Source organism: Carassius gibelio, chromosome B25 (assembly GCF_023724105.1).
Source record: "Carassius gibelio isolate Cgi1373 ecotype wild population from Czech Republic chromosome B25, carGib1.2-hapl.c, whole genome shotgun sequence".
Taxonomy (NCBI): domain Eukaryota; kingdom Metazoa; phylum Chordata; class Actinopteri; order Cypriniformes; family Cyprinidae; genus Carassius; species Carassius gibelio.
In genome coordinates, this window is record NC_068420.1 from 5,904,714 (window position 1) to 5,919,924 (window position 15,211).

At 38.9% G+C, this 15,211-nt stretch overlaps 1 protein-coding gene across 3 annotated transcripts in view; it reads left to right on the forward strand.

The window, feature by feature from the left end:
• Positions 1–588: 588 nt before the first annotated feature.
• Positions 589–15,211, forward strand: part of plxnb2b (plexin b2b) — a gene marked incomplete at its 3' end in the record, with an annotated part of 146,209 nt that continues 131,586 nt past the window's right edge. For all 3 annotated transcript variants that reach the window (XM_052597729.1, XM_052597731.1, XM_052597730.1), the window contains 1 exon segment: positions 589–912.

A 15,211-nucleotide genomic window follows, 5' to 3' on the forward strand; every position in this document is an offset into this window, starting at 1 on the left:
AAAATCAGGATATCAGTAAAGATCATGTTCCGTGAAGGTATTTTGTGAATGCCTTACAATAAATATATCAGAACTGAATTTTTGATTAGTAATATGCATTGCTAAGGGCTTCATTTGGACATATTTAAAGGCGATTTTCTCAGTATGTTGTTTTTTTTTTTTTTGTTTTTTTTTTGCATCCTCAGATTCCAGATTTTCAAATAGCTGTATCTCAGCCAAATATTGTCCTATCATAACAAACCATAAATCATTGGGAAGCCTATTTATTCAGCTTTCAGATTATGTATACATCTCAGTTTCAGAAGACTGACCCTTATTACTGGTTAGTCCAGTGTCACGGATTGTAGTAGTATACACATCATGAAAAGACACGGCAAAAAACATAGTACTACCATGGTACTTTTATAAATCCCAGGACTAGAGCTTTGAAAGTAGTCAGTGTTGTGGAAGAGAAGCTCATTTCACTAATCTACACTGGATTAAAAGCACTTTTAGATCGAGCTCTCTCCTCCATCAGGTCCTCAGTTGTTTTGTGGTTTAAAGCTCTCTCAGCGCGGGGAAGGGGAGGAGACACACACACACACACACACACACATACACTGAGCAGCTCCGTTCCTCCGTTCGCGAGTAACCGAGCAGGAGGAGGCGAGCGCGATCAGACCTCCAGGTGTGTGTAGATGCGCGCGCGCGCATGTGTGTGTGTGTGTGTTCCAGTCACACCTGGTTGCATCATGTGATCAGATACCTGGGCGTGGAGCGAGCGTTCAGTGTGTCATTCGTTAACGGGAATCCCGGAACCGCAGATCTCTGTCTCTCCACGCGCGAGTGACATGTGAACTTTCCGTGCACCGGGAATCTATTCCTCTCAGTCTGAAGGGAGTCGGTGGTCTGGACGCTGCAACTACTGCCAAGGTGAGAATCATTCTGTGTGTGTTTGACGTGGAATATTGTGCATTGTACCTTTTAAAGACCATAAAGCAGTTCGCGGTTGTGTTGGTTTCAGACACGGGACACGCATGTTGCATGTCAGATAATATATTGGTAATGTCGGTAGCCGTTTTAACATTCATTTCTTGACACTAGAGTGTATTTATTTATTTATGTCCTTATTACTTCATGTAATGCTTTTCGATATGATCAGTAAGTATTCAACAGACTCTAGTATACAGTGTACGAACTAGTGTGTGACTTTCAGGTGGTCTACCGTTTTCGGGATGCAATCGGTTGAGGTTCGCTCGTCTCGCGCTGTAACGCTGATGTCTTTTGGCGCCCCTAGCGCTAACCGTCAGCTATCTTCAAGACGTTTTGTGTTCATTTGTAAATCTATTTAAGTGATTAGTAACGATTACTTTGTCGGTTTACTGTCCGATAATGATAACGGAAAGTGCTCGAGCGGCGTAGCCTTTTGTTGCTATAGCAATGCTTCCGTTTAGAACCCTAACTTGTAGCTATTCTTTCTTTTGTGGTACAGAAGTGTCTTTCAAACTTATTATACTATATATGACTTATACTATGTGTGTATATATATTATTCTCTCTCTCTCTCTCTCTCTCTCTCTCTCTCTCTCTCTCTCTCTCTCTCTCTCTATATATATATATATATATATATATATATATAAATAAAACCAAACCCTCATTAATCAAACCCTGCTATTTTGTTTTCCTTGGAAACTGTAGCAACAATTACTAATATTTTGCTACTAGTCACTTTCCCAGCAGTGGTGAGTAACTTCCATTATTGCTGCCAACAATTTATTTTTATTTTGTTATTAGTAACAGTTTCAATTTTAGTCATAATATTAATAAAGCTGCCAGATTTTTGTGTGTTCTTATTGACCAAGACCAAAGTTATTTCCAAAACAGTCTAATTAGCTAGCCCCCCCCCCCCAATATCCATAGTGAAATGGAGTCAAATATTATTCCAAATATCAATTCTAGTATTTTATGCATGTATCATTTGCCATTTAATTGAATTATTTATGCTGTAACCCCTATGTGTCCACTACTAGTTATGACCACCGATCCATATCTCTATTATAGATCAGTGGTTATGACCTTGATTTGTCTTAATGGACATGATGGATTTTTAATGGGTTGGATCTGGCTAATAGTGTTTCATATCTTTGCTTTGTTCTTCCACAGTTTTGTGATTCACAACCACTAGTTGTCTGTTCTGTACGTTTGAGGTTAAACTGTGCTTGTCGAACATCAGAGGACTCAGTTTTCGGTGCTTTTCCCACACTATTCACTCGCATTGCATGCGCTCTTGAGTGCAGAATACAACCGGTCCGGATGAGCTCTTTAACTGTGGAAATGGCACACTGGCTCCTTTCAGCCAGAGCTCTGAAGTTGTGCATTTATCACATTGTACCGCCGTGTTGTGCCTCTAAATTGTGTCTTTATTGGGCTCTATCCTGTATTTCTATGCAGTGAAAGAGAGGAGACATCCCAGGGGATTATCCTCATTAAATGCTTTAAACAAATGTGCCAGATTAGCTGGGTTCATTCTCCATGTGGGGGCAATGGAGGGTGTGGTGTGGTGAAAAGAACAACCCCAACAGCGGAAGGCAGCATCTTCATAAATGCACACCATCTGCGTGCACACACATGCTCCACGTAGCCGGCGTGAAATCAGGTCCTGCTCCTTCCTACAGCTCTCTGGCTTATCTGCCGTCCTTCGAGCATTTAGAATAGAGCGACTGTCCCTTATCTGAGCCGCGAAACGAGTGATGAATGTCCTCTCCGCACGGAGCTGAATGATTTCATTCACCTTCCGAATGTCCCTGTGTTTTACGCTCAGAAATCATCAATTACCCACAATCACCTGCAGGGCTGTCAGCGAAAGCACTTGGCCGGAGCACTTGTGTTTATCAAGCTAAATAAAGAAGTAGCATTTGTCTGATGTTAGCCTGGAGGAAAGCAGGATGGTGATGTTTAATGTCGTACATTCACCTTTTTCTCTTTGGCGGCACCCATGACTTCCTCTTTTCAGAAGGACCTGGTGTTCCATCAACAACTAATTATTCAGAATAGTTCGCCAAAGAAGAAATGGCACCGTACTGCCTTTTTTCCCCTGTGGTTTGGCCGATTACAGGCTTTTAAGCATGTGCTCATGTTGCCAGCTTGAGTCGGAGCGTCTTTGATTGGTCATTTTTGTTGCCTTCAACATGTCAGGCTGCTCTGCACTTAGAGTAATGCATGTTGAGACCAGAGATTCTTGGGAAAGTTGGATGCTTTTTTTCTCGTACTTGGGTGTTGAGTCTGGCTGCTCTGAAATTGTTTTTTTTGCAGGGATATTCTGAAATAGTTTGGCAAGCGTTTTAACCCAACACTGATGTTTCAGTCCAGAGAGAGACACTGAAAGCTCTACTTTAGATTCCTCTCATAGTTTTAAATTTGACAGTGCATGCTCTAATAATTAGGTAAAGTCAATGCGATATAATAAATCACATTTCATGTTTGATAATAAAGTGTGAAACTGTGAAGTTTGTAGAAATTAAGTTTGATAAATTCATTTGATTGTACAAATTTGTTAAAATTTAATCAAACCATTTAAGTGTAAAATTACAGTGGAAAACATGGAATTTGTGAAGAAATAAACATTATTTTATAAAGCTCTATTTCTAATAAGTAGGTTTGATTTGGAATGCAAAATATATCGGTACCATATCGGTTATCGGCTGATATTGTTTTTTATTATATTGTATGTTTAATTGGAGTGTCTATTTACACTAAGTGCAAATAGGCTGCTTTTTTGGCTGAAACTATTTACACTAACTCCGCCCACCATTGTGTGATTCTGATAGTCAAGACGGCAAAATGTCAGCTGCACTGGCGTAGATGGTAAAACATGGGATGTGCTCATTTTGATGCGATCACCCTGGGTTCGAATCTGCCTTTTGGCTAACTTTTTTTCTCCCTTTTCAAGTTTCACATAACATCAGAAAAGCATTTATTTTCAATGAAAATGAAGAATATAATCAAAAAGGTGCAAAGAAAGTATCGGTTAGGGTAGGTGTAAGGAGGGCTTTATTGTCCCAATAAGGTGGCATCCATTTATTAATTTGAATTCAAATTTACACAAGTTTTTATTGCATACTTTGTTTTACAAAGTACTACAATAACAAGGTGCAGATAATTGCTACTATTTGCAATAAATAGTAAAATTTAAACATAGTGTAAATAGAAGCTATAGCTATTTGCACTTAGTGTAAATAGCACATCACAAAAATAATCTGATATTTGCATTTAGTGTAAATGGCATATATCGCTAAGAAAATAGCAGCTGCCATATTTACTTGTTCATGCTTTTCCTCAAATGTATCATTTTAAAGTCACAAATAGTTAAATAACACAATCAAATGTAATATTTAATTGTGCTTTATAATGTTGGTATAGCAATTACAGTGTTTTGTATTTTAATTTATTTAGCCAAAATAACATAACTATTGAAAATAAATATCTGTGGATTTTTCATGTGATTTAGCAGATATTTCTATATTGAAATTGAGTTTTAAAACATTTATTTATTATCAGCCATTATTCATTGAATTTCAAAACAAAATTGTATTTGTAAAAGCCATTTATGTTGATTTATAACATGAAAATAATTATAGGCTTATCAGTGCCAACTATAAATGTAATTTTAAATTAATTTTACATTTTTCTTTTATACTCTCATTGCCTTGTTGTCTTTAGGTTTGTGAGTCAGTCCTATAAGGCATCATCTTCAGGTTTAATCTGGCTATTATACCATCTTGGTGATGTGTGAAGTCGAGACAGTAGTCTTAAGTCCCCTGATTCCCCTAAGGCCCGAGTTACATCAGATTACAACAGCATTATGGGAAATGATGGGCATAAGGTGAGATCGCATTCATTCTCACACTTGCTAATCAACAGCTGGCCGCAGATCTGTACCGCCCTTGGGGTCTTTATGAAGCTTACAGCCGTATCATCACTCCAGCACCATATATATATATATATATTACATATACATATACACATAAATACATACTTACATACACACCTCTACACCTCTGTAAGCTGACTAAACAAAGAAAGTTACATCATCTTTATCACACTTGTTCTTTCATTTCCTCCATCTTTTCTCTCTCTTTTCAAACCATCTGCTGATGGGCACAAAACCATTTCCTCAGCTTCGTTCTGGTCACGCAGATGGATTCCAAAAAAAAAAAAAAAATCAGTGTTCTAGGGAAAATATGACACTGGAATGTGTGGGAGGGACTTTTGCAGATGCACACAAAAACCTTCGCCTGCAGGAGAACAAGATCTCCGGCTTTTGCTTCAAAGAGTCTGGTTACAAGCATAACATGCTATCAGTGCAGGCCGAGACTGTGGCGTAACATTACAGCCATGTGTGAGAAAGCCAGCGCTCTTCCCCTCAAGACACAGCGATGGCATCCCTGTCAAACCCACAGAAACGCTCTACTGTACGGAGAGAGACTTGGCCTGAGCCCAGGCGGGCACACCCTCTGGAGGAAATGGGGCAAGTGGGGATTAAACCCGGTTTTTGTATAAAAGGGAGAGCCTCCATTGACAGCCTTAATTAGTCTAAGACTTGCCTCATTCTGGGAAACTGCCAGGTCCTTGACTATTAAAGTGGAAAATCCAGTCGGCTTCCCCTTATTAAACGGCACCAATTTCAACACACCCTTTTGTTAGAATAGACCGAAAGTTTTCAGGCACGAGCTGTTACTGTGTTGGAAACTCTGTTAGAGTGGCTTAATTCAAGAGAACAAAACTTAAGAGATTTTTTTTGTTTTTGTTTTTGCCTATTAGGGCTGCAAGATAAATCGCATGCATTTATCACACTCATCTTGTCAGTAAAGCCAGTTCTGTGATTAGTAGTAAATCTCCTGCTTGTGCTTTCAGATGGAGCAGCATTTACTACACAGAGCTGTAGTACACTGACAAGCTATTTATCTGTTTTCATTATCGCATGCGTTACATCGCTGATAATGAACGCGATATTGTGTTGTGTAGTAAATGCTGCTCTATCTGAAAGCACGTGCTGGAGATTTACTACTAATCACAGAACTGGCTTTTCTGACAAGATGCGCATGATAAATGCATGCGATTTATTGTGCGGCCCTATTGCTTATTATCGGCACCTGCAGAACTGAGCACAAAGCATGGTAGTTTTTCACAGACTTTGACACCCGTCATTGATAAAGTTCACAAAATTCAAAGAAATGCACATATCAGCACCATATCGATTTTAAACTGATTATTGAATTTTTTTGTCATTTTATATATATTTTTTATTTATATAATTTGAAGTTGTTCTTATTAAAAATGCTTTCTAATATCTATAAGAGTTTAGGTCACAGCTTTAATTTTTTTAATTCAGTAGTATCAAAAGTATTATAAATTATTTTATAATTCTTCTACTATTATTATTATTTATAATAATAATAATACAAATATTTTATTAATTAATATTTATACTAATATTTCTATATCATTTCTATAGGGGTTTTCTAAAATAACTTATATTTCTATATCATTTCTATAGGGTTTTTCTAAAATAACTTGTTGTTTATTATTATAGTTTATTTATTTTTTTAATTTATTAGTTTCTTCTGATATTTCTATGACAAATTTTAAAAGAATGATTTGTTGTGATGCCTAAATTTTCATTTAACATAAATGATTAGTTTCAGCTTTATTTATTTATTTTGCACATTAATAAGTTATCAGTTATAATGTCAAGAAAATTGTATTTGAAATTTTCTAACATTTCCACACTTCTAATCCATAATTTGCCTTCAAAAATGAAAACTGCACCAAAATGTAACTCCAGATTGTGTCTGGGCCTGTTATCAGAAGAGAAATCAGACTTGTCGGACAGTTTTGATGTTATATTAAGGCTGCCAAAATGTTTCCAGCGCAGTTTAACTAACGAAGGGTTGGGGTATTATTTCAAAAGCTCAGGTGAACTGAAGCGTGCTTTATTTATCTTTGCACGCAGAGAGATTTTCCGCTTGAACCCGCCTCAGTCAAACGGATAAGTGCAAAATGATAGATCCGGAGGATGCATGTGACATCGCTGTTCCCTTCACCTTTGTCCCCCCGCCCCCCCAGATGTTCACTGGGGTACTGAAGGGTGTAATTCATTTCTGCAGTTCTATGTAATGTCTTGTTCAATCTTCAAACAGAGACTGCTTTTAATTACTGACACTACGCTTCTCATAATGTGGGGTTCCGTGTGGCGGTGTTTCGGGTGATGTTTGTGGGGTTTCTTAGCATGTTGAGGAGTAAATTCTCCAGGCTGTTAATTAAGGAATAGATGAGTCCCGGAGGAGCCAAAACGCATGAGTGAAGGGTCAGATACTTGCCAAACAGCTGGAAACCAAGGTCACAGCAACCTGAGTGAAAAAGACTGAAAGAAGGAGGGGCAGACTGGCAAGATGTCTGCGAGGAGCTGAGTTGGTTGCCAAAGGAGGAGGTGGTATTTTATTTGAGACATTAATCTGAGTCTTTACGGTGGCTTTCCTTGGACTCAAGTGTGAAAGACACTCAAAGAAAAGCAGAACTGGTTCACACAGTATTTTCAGCTTGTCTTAAAAGGGTTCTGTTGTATTATGGCAATGCCGTTGTTTTTCCTTCCCTGTTAAAAAGATCAGCTCAGGCCAGCATGAATTTCCTTAAATGCCCTTTTTTAATATATGGTTTTTATGTTATTATGAACCGTATGAGCCTAAATTATTAATAAGACATAGACTGAATAGGAAAGTAGCTTTTTTTTTGTAAATGCATAAAAAAAAGCAGATATGCGAGTTACCAAACCCAAACAACAAACTCTGGGCAGAATACTGTGCTATTAGAAAATATTGGATATGTTGTAGCTTTATTACTGATGACATGTCTTTGCTTCAATCAACAACCTTAACTGTACTGTACTCGCGTATGTGTGTGTGTGTGTGTGTGTATATATCTTTTTTTTTTTTTTTTGCCATAAATTTTTTATAATGCAGTAAGGTTTTTGTTTGCACAAGGAGTCTGACAGCAGCCAGTGCTGCACAGAGATCTGAACTGATCATCATCAGTCTGTGGTGAGGTCGTGACCTTTGTATGCGATACTACTGATGACAGTCATTTGTCGTAGATGTGGGGCGATGAGTCTATACTTCCAGGCTAGCAGTGGTGCTGGTGCCTGTAGCGCGTGCGGGGAGCCAGACGTGTGTTTGGAGGTGACCCTGACGGCTCCAGCAGCAGGCCGCAGGCTTGTGGAGGTGGAGGGGAACACTTGTGCTGCTCTGGGACTCTCTGCGGAAACATTCCTGAGCTGATTCCCGGCCAGGAATTCCAGTTATGTGCATGAAACCAGACAGACAGAGAGGTGGCCGCTTCCAGACGACGAGGCCTTTGATTTGCGTGTTTGTTGTTTTGCTTCCTGACCTTTGCAACGGCAAATCTGAGTGACCCTTTTCTTTACTTCCTTTGCTTTTTCATAACTCAAAATATGTAATTTCCTAAAAGATATATTTAAAATACATATTTTACAGTTCACTGCTATGCAGATTGATCATAGACCAAGCTAAAAGGCTTCTTACCAGTGGCAATACTTCACAAAACTTAACATCTACCACAGTTTATCAAGGATTGAATGCAAAATGTTTCTATTTTACATCTTTTCAGTCAAATGTAATTTATTCAATATTTCAGACCTTTAAACCAGGTGAGGGGTGTAAATCTAGCTTCACCAAATTGGGCTGAAAGATTTGCACCGAGTACACATTTGTCTTTCATTGGTCAGCCAAGCAGATAGCCCCACCTTCAACTATCACCACTGGTTGAGCCATTCTGGTTGAGATGCTCCAACCAATAGACTTTTGTCTTATAATCATTTCGGCATATTAAACTGGGAGAGAAGAAAGCATTTTAACATCTAAAAGAATTACACACCCTAGCTTTAAATGAAAGAGAAGGATGTAAATGAGACAAAAGCACTTCCTTCTGGCCGTTTTGTGCTTTTTTCATATCCCTTGCCTAATTTTCTTGTTCCTCACATCCCCACGGTTTCACTTCTCTTCTGTTCTTCAGTCTTTTGTGATGCTCTCTGTTTGTATTTTTCTCCCCCTCCTTTATCTGACTGTCGCGGTGCCTCGGGCTCAGGATCCGTCCTCGGATCCGTGGCTCCGCTGATGGTGTCGTTACGGTTGTGTGTCTTCGGTGTGTCTCCAGCCGTCCGGGTGCGTGTAGACTGATCCAATCGGACACGCACCCCACTCCATCTGACTCATCTGGGTCGAGACTCAGCCATGTTGACCCATGGCTCTTCATATAAACACACATTTCTCATGCCTGTCCCACTATTTACACCTGTTTACCAAACATGCGACAGCTACAGGTAAATACTTTCAAATTTACCATGGAACAATTTGTGTACCTTAGTATTTGGCCTATTTTTTTGGGTGGGGGGAGGGGTAGCACTACCATAGTATTTTGAGCAAGTAACATTGTTATTCTGAGAATTAGCATAATACATGTCAAAAAAAAAGGGGGGGAAAAAGAAGTATATTACCAAGGTACTGTTTTGTTGTTTTGAGTGCTGTGAGGGATGGCAAAAATATGGTTTTTACTATGGTATACGTCTTAAAAAAGAACAGTGGTACCTACCTTTTGTACATTTTGGCAATTAGCAAATGCCATTGTATATGCATTTTACTACCATGGTATATTTCAAAGTACAATATTTCCATCTATTAAATATTTTCCTGAGGAATGTTAGAACATTACCTTGGTATATGTCTAACAACATGGTTTTACCATGGTACGTGTCCAAATTAACACGATGATAGTACCATGTTATCTTTTGGCAAATACAATTTTACATGAATTTCAGTAATGTGGTATATTTCAAAGAACCATAGGATTGCCACCTGATACCTCCACTGTACTTTTTTGTGAGGGATGGCACAATTACTTGTATATGCCCACAAATGTGGTTTTACCATGGTAAACATCCCCAAAACATGGTAAGGCTATAGAAGTTTATTGGAAGTATTAATGTATATTGAATGAAATGTGCATAAAAGTGCAATGTACCACAATTAGTAGTTTTGTATCTGTGCTTAAAAAAAAAAAGTGGTAATACCATGGTACTTTTTGATAAATACCATGGTATATTTCAATGTACCATATAGTACTACCATCATACTATTATTGTATGACCACAGTGGGGTTTTGACATGGCACATGCATGGATTTACCATGGTATGTGTCCCAAAAAAAAAACATCGTAAGACTACTTATGGAAGGGTACATTTTTTAAATGGAAAGAATGTATTGAATTATACATGCTAATATCAATATATACTATGCTTTACGCTTTTTACATACCCAAAAACTATGGTAATACCACAGTACTGTTTTGTAAAACTACACTGAATACACAAGTGTTGCTCTGTTTCACTATGATGTGTGAGATTTATTCTTTTGTGTATTTCACATCCTAGATCTTTGCTAACGTTATAGAATCCATCGCCTTTAGGCGGCGTCCCAGATTACCAAGGTAGTGTTCAGCAAAGCTTTAGTCTCTGTGGACTAGTTTCCTGACTTTAAACTTAAACAAATGGTTGCCTTTAAGCAAATGACATCACAGTCTGTGCCACAGACCCCATAAACATGTCTAAACACACGCTAACAACCGCTCACAGATGCTAAAAACACTCTACCCTTCATTTGACGCAACACCACGCAGTTATACATACAATAACCCACTTCTCAAACCCATGCACAGACAGTTCCTATGTCATTGTTAAGGTGTTAGCATGTGTTTGAGGTTGGCATCATTTTAATCTGACGCTGTTCAGACCTTTAATTATTGTGATTTAGCATTAGAAGGGCTGTGGTGTGCTCTTGGCTCCTGAATGCAGCTATCATATGCTGTTGGCACTAAGCTAACGCATGGTTAAATGGGAAATAAGCATTTTGCTTTTTCCAGATGCTCTCTCAGGAAATGCAGACGGGCTCCTCTGCACAAGATTAGCTTGTTTGTCTGCTAATCGGCTAAATCGGACTTGTCGTGTTTGGGCCTACCAGCATTTCAGAAATAGTTTGTTTTTAGACTTTGATGCTGGTCATATTGAGTTTAATGATTGCATCTGTTGGGATATTTAGGGAACAGCTCAATTCCCTCCTTTGTTTCTCCTTTTTACAGGCGGTTTTTGGGTGGATCATTTACTTTTCCAACTGTTGTGAAGTTGATCCTTCCACCTCGTTTAGTGACGGATGCTGTTTATATGAAGTAGTAATAAAAACAGCCTGCTATTCATCATGTACTTTCACTGCCTTCATTTGCATAACCTCTAAAAATCAGAATTCAGTCCTTAATGTGACTGTTATGAAAGTATGCAAAACATTGACTGCTAATGTCAGCTTTTTGTTAACGATTCTGTGACCTTCCTATGAAAAGTAAAGTGTGAAAACTTATCGAACACTGCTTCAGATGCTTCACCTGAAGTTCCCTGGTTTTCCTGCAGAGATGCTTTTATTGGTCTGGGGGTGGATGATACTTCACCGTAATCCACAATATATTGTCTCTCCTCTCAGACATGCTCAGGGTTTTAGTGTGAGAAATTTGAATCTGAGGTGATTATGGGTTTTTCTCAGAGTTGAGATATTCTTCACTGCTGTTCTTGGAATTCAGGTTGTCTGACAAGACAAAAAAAAAACCTTTTTATGATTTGAAATATGTGTTAGATGCTTCTGTGGATTTAAAAAAATGTGTGTTATGAGTATTCGATGTACCCATGTAAGTACTATTGGAGTTCTTGGTTCGGTCTTATTAAAACTCAACTCTGGTTTCTTTAAAAAAAAAAGTGTCACAATGAGACTATTATTGACATCCATTAAGAGTTAGAGAATGAATATGAATAATTGCAGCTCAGATCATTCAATATTGTATCGGAGTGCATATCTGAACTTTGCTTTAAGATTGGTACTGGATTTGAGGCTTGAGTTCATGTTGAAATCTCTAAAATGTACTACTTAGAGAAGTTTGAGATTATTTGGTATGAAATTCAAGTTCATTTGTATAGCTTTTTTGTTTTGTTAGTTCTGTATGTTGTTTCAGGGTTAGCATCATCTGAGGTCCTCTGAGGGGTTGGCATCTCTTCTCAGGTGTTCTGGATCCAGACTGGAGCTTGTGTAAATCCTAGTTACCATGGGATGTTAATCCCGTGGCAAAAACAGAGAAACAGTAAGGGACATAATTAGCTTATTTAATTATTTGTTCAGCCCAATCTAAGGAATAATGTGCATTTGTTCAGATATAACTGCAGTACAAGATTATTAGATGCATTATTTGAATGCTTGGCCAAAGAGATGTCTTTTAATCTAGCTTAAAACAGAGAAACCGAGTGAGTGTGTCTGAACCTCAAACTTTATTAGGAAGGCTATTCCAGAGTTTGGGAGCCAAATGTGAAAAAGCTCTACCTCCTTCAGTGGACTTTGGATTTTGGTAGTACCTAGAATAGCAGAGTTTTGCAACCTTTGGTAGCGTGATGGTATTGGTAGGTATACAGGAGCGAACCCATTAAGGGCTTTATAGGTAAGTAATAATATTTTGAAACTGATACAGAGCTTAATAGGTAGCCAGTACGGATAGTTTAAAATTGGGGAAATATGATCATGTTTTCTTGACATGGTTAGGACTCTAGCTGCTGCATTTTGGACTACCTGTAGCTTGTTTATTGAAGAAGCAGGACAACCACCTAGAAGTGCATTACAATAGTCCAGTCTAGAGGTCATGGATGCATGAACTAGCTTTTCTGCATCAGAAACAGGTAACATATTTCATAGCTTGGCAATGTTTCTAAGATGGAAGAATGCTGTTTTTGTAACATGGGAAATATGGTTTTCAAAAGACAAGTTGCTATCTAATATGACACCCTGATTTTCTGTGTACTGTTTCATTTATTTTTTGGGGTCCAATCAGCAGCATAACAGTGGAAACTAATCCCATGTTTTCTAATAATATTACCAAGAGGCAAAATGTATATGTAAAAAAGCAGAGGACCTAGGAAAGATCCTTGTGGCACTCCATACTTTACTGGTGATAATTAAGTTGACTCCGCGTTTAAACAAAATGGTAGCGATCGGACAGGAAGGATCTAAACCATCTTAAAGCCTGCTCTTGAATACCTGTACTGTTTTGTTATCAATCTATGAGTATATGTCATGATCTATAGTGTCGACCGCAGCACTAAGATCAGGTAAAACTAGCAATGAGATGCAGCCTTGGTCTGACGCAAGAAACCAGTCAATTTGTAATTTTAATGAAACCTGATGAGTTTGATGAGATGTGTTCATTTTCAGTAATGTGTGAATGAACAGTGAGTTCATTTTGATATTTCTGACATTTGCATCTTGGAAAATTTGAGACGTATCACTGACAGTTGCTTTTTGAAGATCTTAAGATTATTTGGTATTGGATTTGATGAAGCATTTGGGTTCCGATTGAGATCTCTGACATTTTCTTCCTGGAATTTTTTTTTTTAGATAATTTGGCATTGGACTTGTGCATATTGGGACCTCCGATGTTTTAATCTTAGCAAAGTTTGAGACATTGTTCAAGATCTCATCCGAAGAAAATGTGAGATTACAGGGCCTTTTCATAATAAAAGTCATCATTATTCATAATAAAAGTCTGGATTTGCTCTCTAGAGAATCTCAGAGAAATGTTTGAGATATTACAGCGAGATCAATTGCCGTTGTTCTTTCCCAAAGGCCCTTTTAACCAACTCCATCCAGATGTAAAGTATCAGAGTAAGGAACCACCTGGATTTGTGGCACAAATACAACCTCCAAATTGGGTCTGCGCTGGCTACTTTCCTCATTGACACCAGATCTCGTTAGAGATCTCCCTGTAAGCTCTTTAAACAAAACGTTGGCACTGTGTGAAATTCAGTCAGTGACTGAGAGAGTGACCAGAGCTTAGTCTGAGGACTCGTTCACTCTTGATTTTTACCGCAATTTCCCATCTTTTAAGTACAATGGTCAAAACTCCTGCAGGGTTAAATGGCTTCTACAAGCATGCGCTTTAAGTGTCTAACTAAAAATAACGCTGCGACTCCAGAAGTAATTGCGGTGGAGAGGCTAATGGTGTGGCTAGCCCCCCTGTCGAGCCCAGTGGCAAGACCTTTCTCTCACTGATAGGTTTTAAGACCTGAGGATTCGATTTCGACTGACAAGAGCTCTGACTGAAAGCTGGAGCCAAACATCGGGCTGCTGTTTTCATTCACAACAACGCTGATCGATTTTGTTTACCCGAGTATTATTTCACACGTTCACAATCCCAATTTCTTTTTGCTTTTATAAATCCTGTGAGTTCTTTCTTCGTTCAAGGTTTTTGTTCCCCAGCCCGAGGCGGGGGGAGTATGTTCCAGACGGATCCATGAATTCCTCATCGCTAAATCTGTTAGCTGATCAATAATTCAGTCTCGATCCAATCTCACCTGCGTCTCTGCGGCCCTCACCTCAACGAGACGGACCGTCCTTGAGCCAAGCACGTGTGGAAGCGCATTAGAGTGTGTCTGTGTCTGCCGCACATTTCCTTCAGGCGCACTGGTGCATCAAAGGAAGCGATCTCTGTACCAGGTAAGGGACACGTGGCGGCGCCAATCTTACTGTTGTGATTAGTAGAGCCGGTTGAGGGAGGTCCAGACCCCTGCTGACAGCAATCATCTCATCTCTTTCCAGCACTGAGCGGGGAGTTGTTTCCTCCAGTGATGACCGTATGGAGTCACGGTCACAGGACAAGGGCACGGATACCCCCACTTCATATCAAACCACGACAATCTGCATCCACATGCGTACAGTGGTTTTATCAAAAGCCAGGCATGTTTTTTATTTACGTCAAGTGCTCAGACTAAGCTCTCTGAATGTCCTCTGTGTCACTCGGCCTCAAAAACAAGATCTGAATGAAACATGTTATCTTAGCGTTAGCCTCTTTCTGTGTCTCTCTCTCTCACTCTGAGGCCAATAAAAGAAAGGCTTGAGGCTAAACTGTAGACGGTCTACCCGATACTAACTCTTTCACGAACTACATACTCTTTGAGAGCAAGGGGCGAGTCTTTGTACATCATCTGGCTGATGATTCCATTAGAGACTTCGCACTAAAATGTTTGCTTTAGTTTACCCAGCAATAAGAAAAGAGAAGCTCTTGAATATTGGAAAGCTTTCTA